The sequence below is a fragment of the Onychomys torridus genome, unplaced genomic scaffold, assembly GCF_903995425.1.
Source record: "Onychomys torridus unplaced genomic scaffold, mOncTor1.1, whole genome shotgun sequence".
In the NCBI taxonomy this organism is placed as follows: Eukaryota; Metazoa; Chordata; class Mammalia; order Rodentia; family Cricetidae; genus Onychomys; species Onychomys torridus.
In genome coordinates, this window is record NW_023411202.1 from 253819 (window position 1) to 269237 (window position 15419).

Consider the following 15419-nt stretch of genomic DNA (forward strand, 5'->3'; position numbering starts at 1 on the left):
GCTGTCAGTAGTTTTAATGATATTGGCCATCCTGAGTAGTATAAGATAATTTTGTTGATCTTGCCATGCTTAGGTCTTTCTTCTTCCTTGTTTTTTTTTTTGGGGGGGAGGTAAAAAAGATCATTCATTATATGTATAGGTATGGATGCTACATGCCAAATCATATGTTTGGAGGTTTTATGTGTTGGGGGACAAAACAGCTTGACCACACAGCTGCTATAACAGGCTTAGAGACCCAGACACAGCTTCTGGCATGCAACACCTGCACCCAGGAAAAGCCATAAGCTGACACTAACCAGTGGGGCCTGCATCCCAAACATTCCCTACACCCCTAGACAAATGTCAGCCAATCAATGTGCTGAGAATCACCTTCAGAGCACTGGAAATCCCTTCACCCCAACTTCTTCTATGATAAAAACTCTACCCTTCCTGGTCTCGGGGCTCTCTGCTCTCACTGCAGTTGTACAGAGATTCCAAAGAGCTTGGGAAATAAAGGCTCTTTGCTTTTACATATGGGATTTGGTCTTTTTAGTAGTCTTTTGGGGTTCCTGGTGCTCTAGGTATAACATCTGGGGACTCACACAGTATCTCCCAAGCCCACCGGGACCACCGCCCATAGAGCCTGAAGCTGGTTGGTAAGTGTCTGTCTGTCCTGTCTGTCTGTGTTCAGTTTTATTTCTATGACTAGCCAAAATCAGTGATTGTGATCAGGAATGGGTAAGGGCAGACCTGTTAGAGAACCATGATTACAAGGGCCTGGAAGACGTTTCAGATCCAGTGGTGGGGTCAGAAAATTCCACATCTGTGGCACACACACACACACACACACACACACACACACACACACACACACACACACACACACATCTGTTTGATTGAAGACAGAGGGCCTCAAATCTGTAATGAGGCAGAGATCCTCACATCTGTTTCCTGGGAAAATTGTATGCCATTCTGTTGGAATTTCCTGCCTATACGAATGTGTAAATGTGTGAAAAATGTGGCCACTAGTATGCATGATTTATGCCTAGGCTTGGGTGTGCCTTTTGACTCCTGTGGGGCCAGATGGCCACCAGAAGGGACAGAGTGTCCCTTTTGATTGAACTGGGACAGACTGAGTACTCACCCATCGTTTCTTTACCCTCTGACCCAGAGCAAAGGCAGCAGAAGACAGGGGACCACATTGTTGTGGTGCAGCATGGGTGCTGGCCAGGGTCACCCAGGGGCTGTTGCAGGGACCTGGGGTGCCAGTGAGCCGCTGAGAGCTAGGGTGAGCCATGAACACCAGGGCCCGAACACGGCAAGTTCGAGGCTGGGCCTACACAGGGAGCCATGGGGTGGAGACTTTGTAGCAGGGCACTAGTGGTGGCCAGGGAGGCCCATAAGCTGCCATGGGGACTAAGAGCTAGGGCAGGTCATGAGTACCTCGAGGCTCAGGCTTCATGGCAAGACCCAGAGTAGTGAACCACAGGGTAGAGCAGTGCAGAGCAGGCAGGGCCTTCTGCAGCTTGGAGCACACCTGGGTCCTATGTGGCTCTGGGCTGATGGAGAACTGGCCCTCTGTAGTCATAGCTCCAGAGGGACCTGGATGGGGCATAGAGTCCCCTCTAGTCTGACACTTTCATGCACTTGGGGATATAGAGTTGGCTCTTGGCTGTGATCTTTTGTCCTCACCCTACACTCCTTCTCCCATGCTAATGGGTGGGGCTCCCAAGACCTGCTCTGGGGCTGCCTGCTCCAACAAAGAATGGAATGTCACTGCCTATGGTTGCTAAGATGTAATAATGCTGTAGCCAGGGTTGCCTTGATCATTCAGATCCAATAGATTCTTCATGCCAGTACAGTGTTGATTCAAATTTAGTTATTCTTGTTATGGTATACACATGTATTTCTGTTGATGTTTAAAATATTGTAGCTTTATAATATATCCTAGACTACTGAAAGAAATTACGAGACAGACTTTGGTAAGAGTTTCTGTGTTTAAAAAATAAGAGAGAAAGCAGACTAAATAAGAAAAAAAGAAAAAAATGTCTGAATTAAATCTCTTAGGAATCAAAGGAACAGACTGAAGGTACATAGAAGGTTGTAGAAGTTCAGAAGAGATGTGAACTATGTTGAAGTTTCTCATGTTGAGTCCTGTCATTGGTAATTGTAAAGAGGAGAATGTGAGGGCAGCCCAAAACAGCTTGACCACACAGCTGCCACGACAGGCTTAGCTTAGAGGCCCAGACACAGCTTCTGTCAGATAATACCTGGACCCTGAAAAAGCCTTAAGCTGACCCCACTCAATCAGGTCTGCATCTAAGGGGAAATGCCTGAGGCCCGGATACAGCTTCTGGCAGGCAACACCTGGTCTCAGGAAAAGTCATAAGCTGACCCCACCGAATGAGACTGTGTCTAAGAGGAAATACCTGACATCCCAAACATTCCCTATACCCCTAGACAAAAGTCAGCCAATCAGGGTCCTGAAAATCCCCTTCAGGACCCTGGAAATACCCTCACCCCAACTTCCTCCAGCTGAGTGTGCCAGGCTCTGCTGATTCCCATAGGAGACCTTGATCTGGAAAATGTGGGGATAAGGGTAGATTGGGGAGGAAGACTAAGGGGTAGGGAGAGGGGGGAATCTGTAGTTGGTATGAATAGAAAATGTCTTAATAAAAAAGGGGGGGAACCCTACCCTGCCTGTCCTCTGGGCTCTCTGCTCTCACCACTGTGTTGTACAGAAAGCCCAAGCTCTGAGTTTGAAAATAAAGGCCCTTTGCTTTTACATATGGAATTTGGTGTCTGTGGTAGTCTTTTGGGGTTCCCTGTGATCTGGGCATAACAAGTTCAGAGGTCAACTATAATGGACTTGGTTCTGTCCTTTTCACTTTTTAAAGGGAGGATCTTCTTATTGGTAAGTCACACAACTGACTTTCACCTCACTCTTCACTTTTTAGATGAGAATATGTAAGTACTTATTTAGACATGTGTAATTCCAGAAACCTTCTCATCCTTCCATGTTCACCCTTTACTTTTTGAGAAAATACAAGTTTACTTTAAACCTTTTTTTTTCGCTAGAAATTGAAGATAGTATAGTGAGTGAAAATGAACAAGACTGTTCTGGTAGAAATTCAGGTCTCTTCCTTGCCTTAAAGGCCATTGCAACTGTCACCCACATGCAGAGGGTCTAGGTCAGTCCCATGCAAGCTTCTTAGCTGTATGGTCTAGAGTCCAGTCCATGAGCTCCCACAAGCTCAGACTGTCTCTGTGGGTTTCTCCAGCATGATCTTGACCCCCCCCCCACACACACACCTCATATATTCTCTCCTCATTAACTGGACTCCAGGAGCTCAGCCCAGTGCTTGGCTATGGATCTCTGCATCTGCCTCAGTCAGTTACTGAATGAAGGTTCTATTATGACAATTAGGGTAGTTACCAATTTCATTGTAAGAGAGGCCAGTTCAGGCACCCTCTCTGCTATTGCTAGAAGTTAGTTGGGGCCATCCTTGTGAACTCCTTGGAGTTTCCCTGGCAACAGATTTCATGATAACATCATAATGCCCCCCTCTATCAAGATACTCTTTCATTTCTCTCCCTCTCTGTCCCTCCCCCACCTCATGTTCCCATCTCCCATCCCCTCCATTCTACCCTACCCTGCCCCCAGTTTTTCCAGGAGGTCTCATATATTTCCCCTTCCCAGCGTGATCCATGTATTCCTCTTATGGTCCACCTTTGTTACCTAGGTTCTCTGGAGCTGTGTATTGTAGCCTGGTTATCCTTTGCTTTACATCTAATATCCACTTGTGAGTTGTATAGCTTGGTGTGTTTATAGGGTCCCCAGCAGTGAGACCAGGACCTGTCCCTGGTGCATGAGCAGGCTATTTGGAACCTATTTCCTATATTCCCATATACCTCTCTCAGCCTTGCTTCAGGGGTAGGAGCTTGGTCCTGCCTCAACTTGATATGCCATGCTTTGTTGACTGTCATGGAAGGCCTTACCCTTTCTGAATAGAGACAGAGGAGGAGTGGATGAGGTGTTGAAGGAAGGAGGGAAAAGGGAATGGAAGGAGAGGAGGGAGGGGAAACCATGGTTGGTATGTAAAATAAACTTAAAATTTTTAATTAAATAATGATCAAAAGAGTCACATTGCAGAATACCATATCTCATTAAGCTTTCAGTAATCAATCAATTATTCCTGTGTTCACAGATCCACCTACCATTCAACAAAATATAGGTGCCTATGGAAACATCATTTAAAAGTTCTAAAACATGAAAAGAATAGTGGTTAAATAACAAACTGCTCTATTCGATGTAGCAGAAGTTTTTTTTTTAATTTCTATTTCAATATGGAAATGTACTGGGTAATTTCTGGAGTGGAGGGATCCAATTCGTGCTTCCTTATAAAAATAAAAGGAAGAATACTGGCCCATGTCATCTTTTGGTGCCATTTCTTGCACATGCTATGAATGCTAATAATGAAAGTGAATACTCTTAGGTTGTTTTTATTTTATTTGCAAACACAGAGTAACAAGAGTATAGTGACATGACATGAGGGGACATATAGATCATATTTGGCTGGGAAAACTATTCAACTGATCTGTTGCTGTGATATTTATTCTTGACCAACTATATGTAGTACATTTCCATGAATATCATTCCTTCTCTTCAATTGCTCTATGGTTTACAAAACTAACAATATATAGTAAATTAAAGCTTTCATGTTTTGTTTTGTTTTGTTTTCACCAGTGAGATAGATGCAATAAAGTGGTCTGTGTATTCAATACAGACTTCAGGTGATGTTCAAGACCCTGATACCCTTCTGAATTCAGTTTCACTGAACAACTACAGAGGCAGGAAACTATTCCTCAGTGTTTCTGCCATCCAGGTGGAATTTGAGGGTTTTGAGGCCTGGAAGGGAGGAGCTAAGATCTGAAAGAAGTTTCAGTCTTTGGTTTTCCAGTGTGAGGGCAGATAAGAAGAATAGTGGTGACCCTCTCCCTCTAGTTTCCTTTCTCTTATGTTGAATCTACTTAAAGAATTCTCAGGACATTTCTCACAGGTCTCATACACTGTCAAGTCTTTCAACATACAGCCACAGTGAAATGTTTAGTATTTATTCTTGCTAGCAGTTTTCATCAGTTTCTATTTTTTTTGTTAATTTCACATTGGTATATTTTCCCCTCCAAGAAATTTAGTGTCTGGTTTATAAAGCACTATTTAATTCGTAAAGAATTATTAATATACTGGAACAGTTTTCTAAATTTCCTCTTCAGTATTAAAGATTTTCATGTATCTATATTGTCTTAGTCTGAAAACTAACTCAGTGCTCTTTTTTAAGCTCTATGGTGCTATCTTAATACTGTTTCTCTTTTATTTTGTAATTTTCCAACAAACTAATTTAATATAAGACTTCTGGTTCAATGTCAAACAGTCTCCATACTCTAAAATATTCATTCTACAATACCATTTAAAAATTATCCAAGTTTCAAAGAAATGTTTCCCTTTTGCTTTTCCACAATTATTGAAGTGGCAGCTCTGCATGCCCTGACATAATATGGTCTATCATGTTGGAAGGTATTTGCCCACAGATCTCCAGAGAAACCAGGAATGGTAAGCACACAGGATTGTCTTTTTTGTGTGAAAAATAAAAAAACAATTCTTCTATCCAGAAAGCTGAGAGGTGGAAACAATTAACTGCCTGGTAATCTGCATATCTGTTAGGCCAGGCTATACCAATCTCTTAAAACCAAGACCAGAGAAGTTTAGTATTTAAGTGACTTTTATAGCCAGAGGCTCCCCCAAGCTCCCACAAACATGACCAGAGGTGACTAATAGCCCAAATGACCTATATGTTATCTGTATGAATGAGACCAGGCCAGACCCTTAGGACCTTAATCTAGTATAGGTAGTCTAATGCTAAAACCCATATTCTTGAAGGAAATGGCATGTACCCTGAGTTGAGTTTCAATGTAATTGCACTTATTTGTGCACTGCAGATTGTATTATACCAGGAAATTGTTTTTTCAAAATGTATTGGGAATAACATACCTGTTATTAGACTCCCGAAAGTCTGATCCAGGTTGACCAAATCAATCTTCATGAGGATTTAATTCTTATCTCTTTGCATTTTCCCTGTGTGACACATGTGGGGATCCCCCTACTATCTATCACTTGGTAATATCTCCGAACCTTGTCCTATCACTTCTCCAATTCTGTTGCTCTGAAAGATTTAGATGGATTTTATTTTTGTTTCCACAGGAAAGTATGAACCAAACTTTGCAATTCATCATTCAACATTTTGCAGTTTCACTTGCTAAGTAGTTGAAGCATTGTGGGCATTGGCCTTTATAAGAGTGAATGACTTTAATTAGTAAGTAACCAATCACTTTACAAATTCAGAGATTCTTTTTTTTCCAAGACATAGTTTCTCTGTGTAACTGCCCTGGCTGTCCTGGAACTCACTTTGTAGACCAGGCTGGCCTGCAACTCGAAGAGATTCACCTTCCTCTGCCTCCCTAGTGATAGAATTAAATGTGTGCACCACCATACCACACCATGTCACAGATTCTTAACACTTGCTTTCAAGAAAATGGAATGGTCATCTCAGATTTTCATATAATAAATCATTAAAATGATTTAATGAAAGGATGCAGTGGGATTTATTTTGCCTTATAAATTAAATGGTGACAAAAGTAATTGACCTACATTGCTATAAGAAAGCCTTTTAATTTTTACTGTTTGGGATCTGGGCATTCTTTCTTAGAACTTGTATCTGTAATTTGTTTATTACAAGTAAAGTATTTTGCAGTGAGCTTTTATTCTACTATTATGCATGTAAAAAAAAATGTTACAGGTTTTAATTATCCCTGCATTGTGAAAACAGTCTAATATCCTTACACATACAGTTACTTAAAAATTAGAGTATGTAATATACACACCTCTACTCGTTTCTTTATAGGGTGAATGAATTAGCATTGGCACCCACTTCAACTACTTATTTTAAAGGGTATTGGTCTTCATAGTGCCTGCTACAGTTTTAGATCTAAAATACTCTGAAATGTATGTAAAGCCTTCTTCTTTAGTGTGGTGGGCATCTAGTAGAGGTGGTATAAAAGTTAAGTGTTAAGATACAGAAGTTCTTAGGGAATTGAGAAGCTTCTATTAACAAAGGAAATAGAACTCTGCCTTTTCATCATTCCTATTTTTATTTGTAATTACTGCTATACTGTGACACATCTATCAAACCACACACAGTTCACCTTGGTGTGCTGCCTCACCAGAGACACAGAATCAATGGCATCAAACAGCAAATCAATGCAATGTCTAATGCTAGGAGACAAAGTAAATTTTTCTTAATTTAAAGTGATCACCTTGGATATTTTTATTACAAAAAATGCCCCATCAACTACTCTTCCACAAAATATTCTACTTTCATTTTAGTAAAGCTCTTAAATTCTACTTAGCACAAATCCAGCTCCATGAATTACTGCTAGCAAGTGAATTTATAAAATTTTAATCCTATTTAACATTTATTATACATTGGATCCACTATAAAATTCCTTAGACTAACAGGCTTAAACAACAGATAATTTCATCATGTGTTATATTAAAAAAAAAGAGTAGAATAAAAACCATGTACCAGGGAAATAAATAATTGATATAGGCCATAATCCTTGCTTGCAGACTGCTGCCTTTTAACTGGTTAATTATATGACAGAAGAATCATCTTTGCATCTTCCCCTTTTTATAAAGCCAATTATTCTTTTATGAGAACCACAAAGACATGCGTCACAATCCTCTTGACCCTAATAAACTCCCAAATGCTCCATCTGCTGCTACAATGTCACTGGGAAAAAAGGATTCAATTTAATGTTTTGTCGGGAATAATTCAGTCCTCTGTACTAAATGCATCTATAATGTCTGAGAAATACTGAAAGAACATACAGAAAATTTTAAAATTAAAAGTATAATTATTTAGACAATTATAAGAGCACATTATAATATAAAATATGTACATTCACAGTTTCATATTTAATAAATCTAAGGTTAAGTGTTATTCTTTAATGAAATTTCAATTTGCTTTTTTTAATAGATTCTTTGGGAATTTCACATCACACACACTGGTTCCACTCATCTCCCAGTCTCTCCATATCTGCCTCTCCATCTTGTAGTGTCCCCCAAATAGGAAAGCAAAAAATCTAATAAAAATAAACAGTAATAAATAAAAAAAAAACACTCCTCATTCTTCTCTACCGTTCTATTGCTTCTTCATTCATCTTAGTGGCATTAGGAGCTGCTTTGTATCGTGCAGTATATCCTTCTGTACAAACAGGTTTACTTGCAAATGTTCATTATGTAATAAATTATTGCTGAAGTTCAAGGCCATTGACTTTGGTACATCAACAATACTGGACACCCACTGACATTTCCCTCCAATATCCTTCTGTTGCCCTGGGTCATGGAGATACTGTGCCTATGGTTCTGCAGGATCAGTCCCTTTACACACTCCAGCCAGTCATAGATGGGGTATAGGTTTGGGTGTGCCTACTCCAAGGTATCTTGTCTTGGGTGGTAGGAGAGATGGTGAGTCCAATGCATTGGGATCACTCCAGTCAGCTGAGGGGTAGACACAGCTCTCCCAGGCACAGGAAGGGGGATGGGGTGAGCTTTCCTAAGTATGAGGGCCATCTCTCCTTTAGGGGTTAGGGCCAGGTGCAGGAATCCCCAGCATCCATTATTCCAGGGCAGAGAGGTTCAGGGTTAGCTCTCCTTGGGTGGGAGAGCAGGTCATTCTGGGACAGTGTAGGGTGGAACCATCCCAGAAGAGCTGTTGTGTTTCAACACATATGGATTAACACATGGTTCAACACATGGTTTACCAGGGCCCCTGTAGTAACACAGGCAACAGATACCCACATGTTGGAAGATAATTGCTGACTGGTAGAGGTTGGCCTGGCAGCTTATCTCAATAGTTCAGCAACAAGGGGCTCCCTCCCCCCAGCAGAACTTCCTGCCTATATCTGCCCTTATTTGGAGGATGTCCTTGGGCCTGGAGACCTGACCTTATCTGAAACCTGTCTCTAAACCAGATGCCTGATTTATCTTTAGCTTGATCCTTTGCACAGATCCCTGCTGAGAAGACTTGGGTTGGGAGGTCTACTAGAGGAACTTACTGTCACGTACCAAGCCTTGTGATAGGAGTGTGCCCCGGCCAGGGGGGTCCTCAAGGGGGACCTAAAGGGAGGGGGTGGCAAATGAGAGGGACAAGAGACACAAAGAATGAAAGCAAGACAGGATGTCTGATCAAGCTACACAACATTTTCTTTTTCTCTTAAGGCATATATAAGTAGGCAAAGGGGGTTGCAAGCAGGAAGGGACTTAATTATGGGAGTTGCAAGCAGGAAGGGACTTAATTATGGGCTATTAGGTCAGCAGGGAATGGTGCTCTGAGGGTTATCTATCTACTCTTGCCTAACTGCCTAATTGCTTAACTGAAGCTCATTTACCTGATATCTGGAGAAGAGGTTCTGGTATTTGTGAGAAAAGGTTCTGTTGCTATGGAGACTTAAGCAAGGCCTAGATCTAAGAAAAGAGGAGAGAAGCCCAAATATGGCAGCATGTGTGTCAAGGGTCGCTTAGGCTTATGGCTACCATCAGGAGTGTGCCACTTAACACAAATTAGAGTTTGTTTCCAGGCTCCCCAATCCAATATATTCCTTATACTCTGGAACAAAGTTAAGCTGATTCACTGAAGTCTGTCTCCTGGAGGGCTGTCTTGTTAGTACCCTCAGCCATACTGAAGCCTGATCCCTGCCTCTGTTCCCTCCACCCTCATGGACCAATGCAGCCAACTTTCTGGAGGAAGAAGCAGAAACACATCCACACAGACTCCAGCTGCTGCAGGACCATGGACCCAGATATAGTCATGGGCAGCACCCTGGGGCCTGTTGTTACCATGGACCGTGGGAGCAGCACAGGCCCTTGAGAACCAGATGGGTCCAGCAGCACCATAGTCCCCACAGAAGTATTCTTCATATAATTATGGGCATAGCTTCTATTTTGTGAAGAAAACTACTTTTGTCTATAGTTACTTCCATTTTTGCTTCACTGTCAACAGAACTAGGTCCTTTTAATCTTTTGAGAGATGTTCTTTTTTTAAATATCTTTTGAAGGATACTTGACCTACTGATCAGTCTTTTCTGGTTTGAAGCTGGAGCATGTCTTACACACTTTTTCAGTAGTTTGTTTTTAACATTAGTTTCATCATCATCATCTAAAGCCAGTTTTACATTTTTTTCCAGTAGAAAGTTTCATCCTCTTTTGAGTACTCATCACTTTCCAAATATACTTATGTGATTTTTTCCTCTTTACCTTATCATGATGATTCTGAATTTTATTCTACAGCAACTAGGTGTTGCACAAAATAATTCACAGGCCCTGAACAAGACTGCACCCTGAGGACAGCAGGGAGTGTAATGACAAAGCATCCAACAGAAAATTTATTGTAAACATTTTCATATTTTCAAGTGTTATTATGATTGAACTTTCTTCATAATTCATTGTCTCTGCCTCAACCATACATGTTCCATCTTTCTTCCTGGATCTGAAACAGAGCATTCTTGAGAATGAGTGGTACTCATTTTCATCAATATCACTTTAAAGTGATGATCTTTACTGTCCTTATATTCATAACAAAAGAAGAAGTTTTAAATCTCAGGGAGTCATGTCTTTTACCATCTAGTCTTCCCTAAGTTGGAGTTACAGAGTTTATTTTATTTTAGACATGTATTGATACTTAAAAACAAAACTGGTACATTTGAAGATATCAAGATCCTGATAATCATATATTCTGTTTGTTTTATTTTAGTCCTCAATGATTTACTCAGCAAATCTTCTATACCATTTAGTGTGTACAAAGGATGTAAATACTTAAGAAATAACAAGGTGGAATCATTTACTCTTTGATCCCCAATGATTATCATGTATAATCATTTGAAATATACTTTTATTATTTTTCTAATATTTATATATTTTTTAACTTGGTTTTGGCATATATGTCAGAAAGCATGTATGGACATCAGAAGAAACTTGAGGGACTCAGTTTGCTCTTTCCACTATGTAAGACCTGGTAACTGAAGAGAGATCATTAGAAGAAATGAGCTTCAAAGCAAGTCCTTTTCCTTCCTGACCATCTTAATAGATGCATTTGAGATATTTTATACCATTTCTTGTCTTTCAAAGTGGTATATGTGAGTGTGTGTTTGTATGTGCATGTGTGTTTGAGAATTTTCTCATCAGTTAGCTAGTAATGGATTACCTTTATTGTTATATCCTTTATACATTTTCTTTGTAAATTGACATTACCTGATACAAAAACTTCAACTGTTCGGATATATGGGAAATGAAAATCATATTTTCACAAGGTGTTCTCATGGGAATTTTAGGCAAGCATTCCCTGGGTATCATTAGACTGAACCTGACTAAAACATTACACCAGGAAGCTAAACTGACTTAACAGAACTGTTTGATGATGCTAATTGCAATCTACAGAACAGGTGGTAATCATTAGATTTAAAGTCTAATGAAAAGAAAGGGATGCCTTCTCTACACCCTGGAAGACAGAAGATTAGAAGATTGTCACATCTGAAGTTTTTACTAAAATTACTTACCTAGTTTACCAGTAACTTAGTCTTATAGGGTGACATATAGATGTGTCCTGAATCAGGATCAAGAACTTGAATACACTTTGGTTGATCTTAAAAAAAAAAATCCTTCTCAGTATCATTATATCGATTTTAGAGTGTACATGAGAGCTATGGTGATGTTAACTGTATTTGATAAATCTTTTGTCTGATTTTCATGATTAATTAGGGCATTTTTAGAAGCTGATTGAGGACCCCATCCTGAGGCTGGGTTGTTGGAGCACAGACTACAACCAATCACTAAGTATAGAAACAACACATGAATCTTTAAGGAATAAGCAGATGTTTAGTAAGGTGCCAGATGCCCATAGCAAGTAAGTCTAGTTGGAGAGGAAAGACAGAAGATTATCCCAGCAGTGGGGACAAACTACTCCAGAAAAAAATCCCCTATCATTCCACTTCACCATTTTTAATTTTCTATTTGGTGAAACAGAAAAATAAGTGTTTGTAATTCATTTTAAATCCTCCATAAACTATGACCATTAATAGTTGTTTCTTTCAGCCCTCATCAAAGAATCCTCTTTTTATATTTAACAGAGACTATTACAGTTATCCACAGCTAACCAGAATGTAAAGAACAAGTGCCCATGGTTAACCAATGCATCTAATGTGATGCACCACACTGAAGGCTCAGGTAAATTCATGGAAGGGAAGTCAGAAAAAAAATGAAGAGTCAGAGGATTAGGATGCCCGTTGAAATATTTCATGAATTCTAAGCAAAACAGGAAAAGTGTATCCATTAAATCTTTACAATCTAGTTGCCTAATTAAACCCTCTACTATAACACCAGAGCCAGACATAGCAAGATGGATGGGGACATTTCATAAGGCCTGACTCATAGATGAAGAAATTTTGGCCCTCAATGGCTGCTAAGAGAGTTTGAACAAGTTGCACCAGAAATATAGCCCCCCCAAATAGCCATAAATGTAAGTACATATAAGCAATGTAGACTCAGTAGATTGTGTGAGCAAGAGTATGTGTGTGTGTGTATTTGTGTGTGTGTGTGTGTGTGTGTGTCTACCGAGGAGATTTCTTCTATTTCTCCTTCCCAGGTAGATACATGTGATTTGATCTTACCTTTAATGAATTTAAAGTGGGGGTATTATATCTTCTCATTAAACATTTTTCTGTTGGGACAGCTTTCATAGTTGGCCTCCAAATTTACTCACATAAACTCCTTATGTATTTGAAAGATACAAATTAATTTACTACTTTCATTAAAAAAAAATAGTGGCTGGCATTGGAGCCGCATGCCTTTAATTCCAGCCTTTGGGACACAGAGTCAGACAGATCAATGTGAGTTCATGGCAAACCTGATCTACAGAGTGAGTTCCAGGACAATCAAGCTACACAGAGAAGCCCTGTCACAAACACATACACACACACACACAAAAAAAAATCATTACTAAGAATAACTGGAAAATTGAATTATTTTAAATGAGCAGAGATTCATTTTGAATCTTCCAAAAGAAATCGATTTTGGATGTACATGCATTTTACACATAATCTTCAAGAGACAAAACAGTAAAATTTTTAAGAAATAAGAAAGTAATCCATAAACAAAACTAAAAATAATTTACTAGCCAGGTGGTGGTGGCACTCACCTTTAATCCCAGCACTTGGGAGGCAGAGGCAGGTGGATTTCTGTGAGTTCAAGGCCAGCCTGGGCTACAAAGTGAGTTCCAGGATAGGCGCAAAGCTACACAGAGAAACCCTGTCTTGAAAAACAAAACAAAACAAAACAAAAAATTTACTGTATTGAACAAATTTAATTACTTTTTGGATTGGTAGTAATATGGTAAGATATAACTCATTAAATTTGTGAACCTTCCTAATATAACTTATAACTTTGCATATTTAGAGTAACTTTGAGACACTTAAAATATAAATATATTTCAGAAGTATTCATATTACTTTATGTGTATGAGTGTATTGCTTGCATATGTGTGCATGTGTATACTGTGTGTGTGTGTGTGTGTGTGTGTGTGTGCGCGCGCGTGTGCGCGCGCACGCGTGCATGTGTGTACTGTGTGTGCCTGGTTCACATTCAGTTCTTAAGAGGCATCATATTCTCTGGACCATGAGTTACAGATGGTTGTGAGCTACCACTTACATGCTAAGAACACAAATTGGGACCTATGTAAGAGTAACAGATACTCATAACTACAAATCCATCTCTGCTGTGGATATTGCTCTGTATAAATAAAATGCTGTTTGGCCAGTGGCCAGGCAGGAAGTGTAGGTGGAACAAGAGAGAAGAGAATTCTGGGAAATGGAAGACTCAGGGGAGAGACACTGTCAGCAGCTGCCATGAGAAGCAACACGTAATGACACTGGTAAGCCACAAGCCATATGGCAAAATATAGACTAACAGAAATGGGTTAATTTAAGATAGAAGAAGTAGATCATAAGAAGCCTGCCATGACCATACAGTTTGTAAGCAATATAAGTTTCTGTGTGTTTACTTGGTTGGGTCTGAGCAACTGTGGGACTGGTGAGTAAGAGAGATTTGTCCTGACTGGGCCAGGCAGGAAAACTCTAACTACACAGCTCTCTATACCATGTAGCCTTTACATTCTTGATTCTTATTAAAAATACAGAAATATTGGAGGATATACATTTTAATCAAATGATATAAAAATGACAGACACATACATAACTTTGTAAGGAAAACTAGTCAATTCCTATAATCAGCAGCACAAGCCTAAGGTTATTGGATCACAATTTTTAGGACAGAAAAAAATCTGCTGAAAATAATGAAAGAATATGTTTTTTAAAGATTCATATTTAATATAGGACTTCAAATATTCTTTCAAAAAAACCTTAAACCTAAGAGACTGTACTTTATTACCCCATGTTCTCACATTAAATAAAATTCAAAGTGGCCCACAGTGCAGTTAACTGGAAGGGGAAATGCAGTTATTCTGCCAAAGCAAACTTAATGGATAATATCACATGATAATATTTATAGACTATCATGTCCTTTTCTGATTGGAAACTAAGATATAATATTTGGCCATGTCCACAATGGTCAATGGAATCTTGATTTCTATTAAATCTAACAAATGATTCTGCATTTGTCAACAGCAAAATGAATAAAAGAAACATTTTTTAAATTAATTTAAAATTATACTTCCTTCTTATCTGCTCTTTTCTGTAACTGAACTGTCCTCTTCCATCTCAACATCAGCATCCATTAAACCAAATTAATAGGACTAATAAAATTATTAATCACAAATAACTGCTACAATAAGTTACTTACTAAAGACCAATCTTTGCTAAAATTTTCTAAAAATATAAATACACAAAAGAAAAATAATAAAACTCAAAAAATAAATAATTTTAATGCCCTAAGCATCCACTATTTCATAAAATATAAATAACTGCACGCAATGGAAAGACTGGAGTAAGTTCGGCTAAGAGTGTGACAGAAGCAGAGATATTTTTGATTGCGTAGGATGGTTGCTTCTTCAACCAGCTATTTTCACTCCTATAGTCCTTGAGATTAGAACCTTGGGATAATAATCCTGATGTATTGCATATAAATATAATGTGAGATACAGAAGAAGGGAGTTTTATAATCATGCCTGAATCATGAGATTAATTAGCATTGATATGATCCTGGGATTTTTTACTTAATGGATTTACCACCTGTTTGTATTCTCTAAAGACTTCTCTGTGGACAAAACAGCTTCATGTTTAGCAGAATGTACTCCCAGAACCATGGGGCACATAAC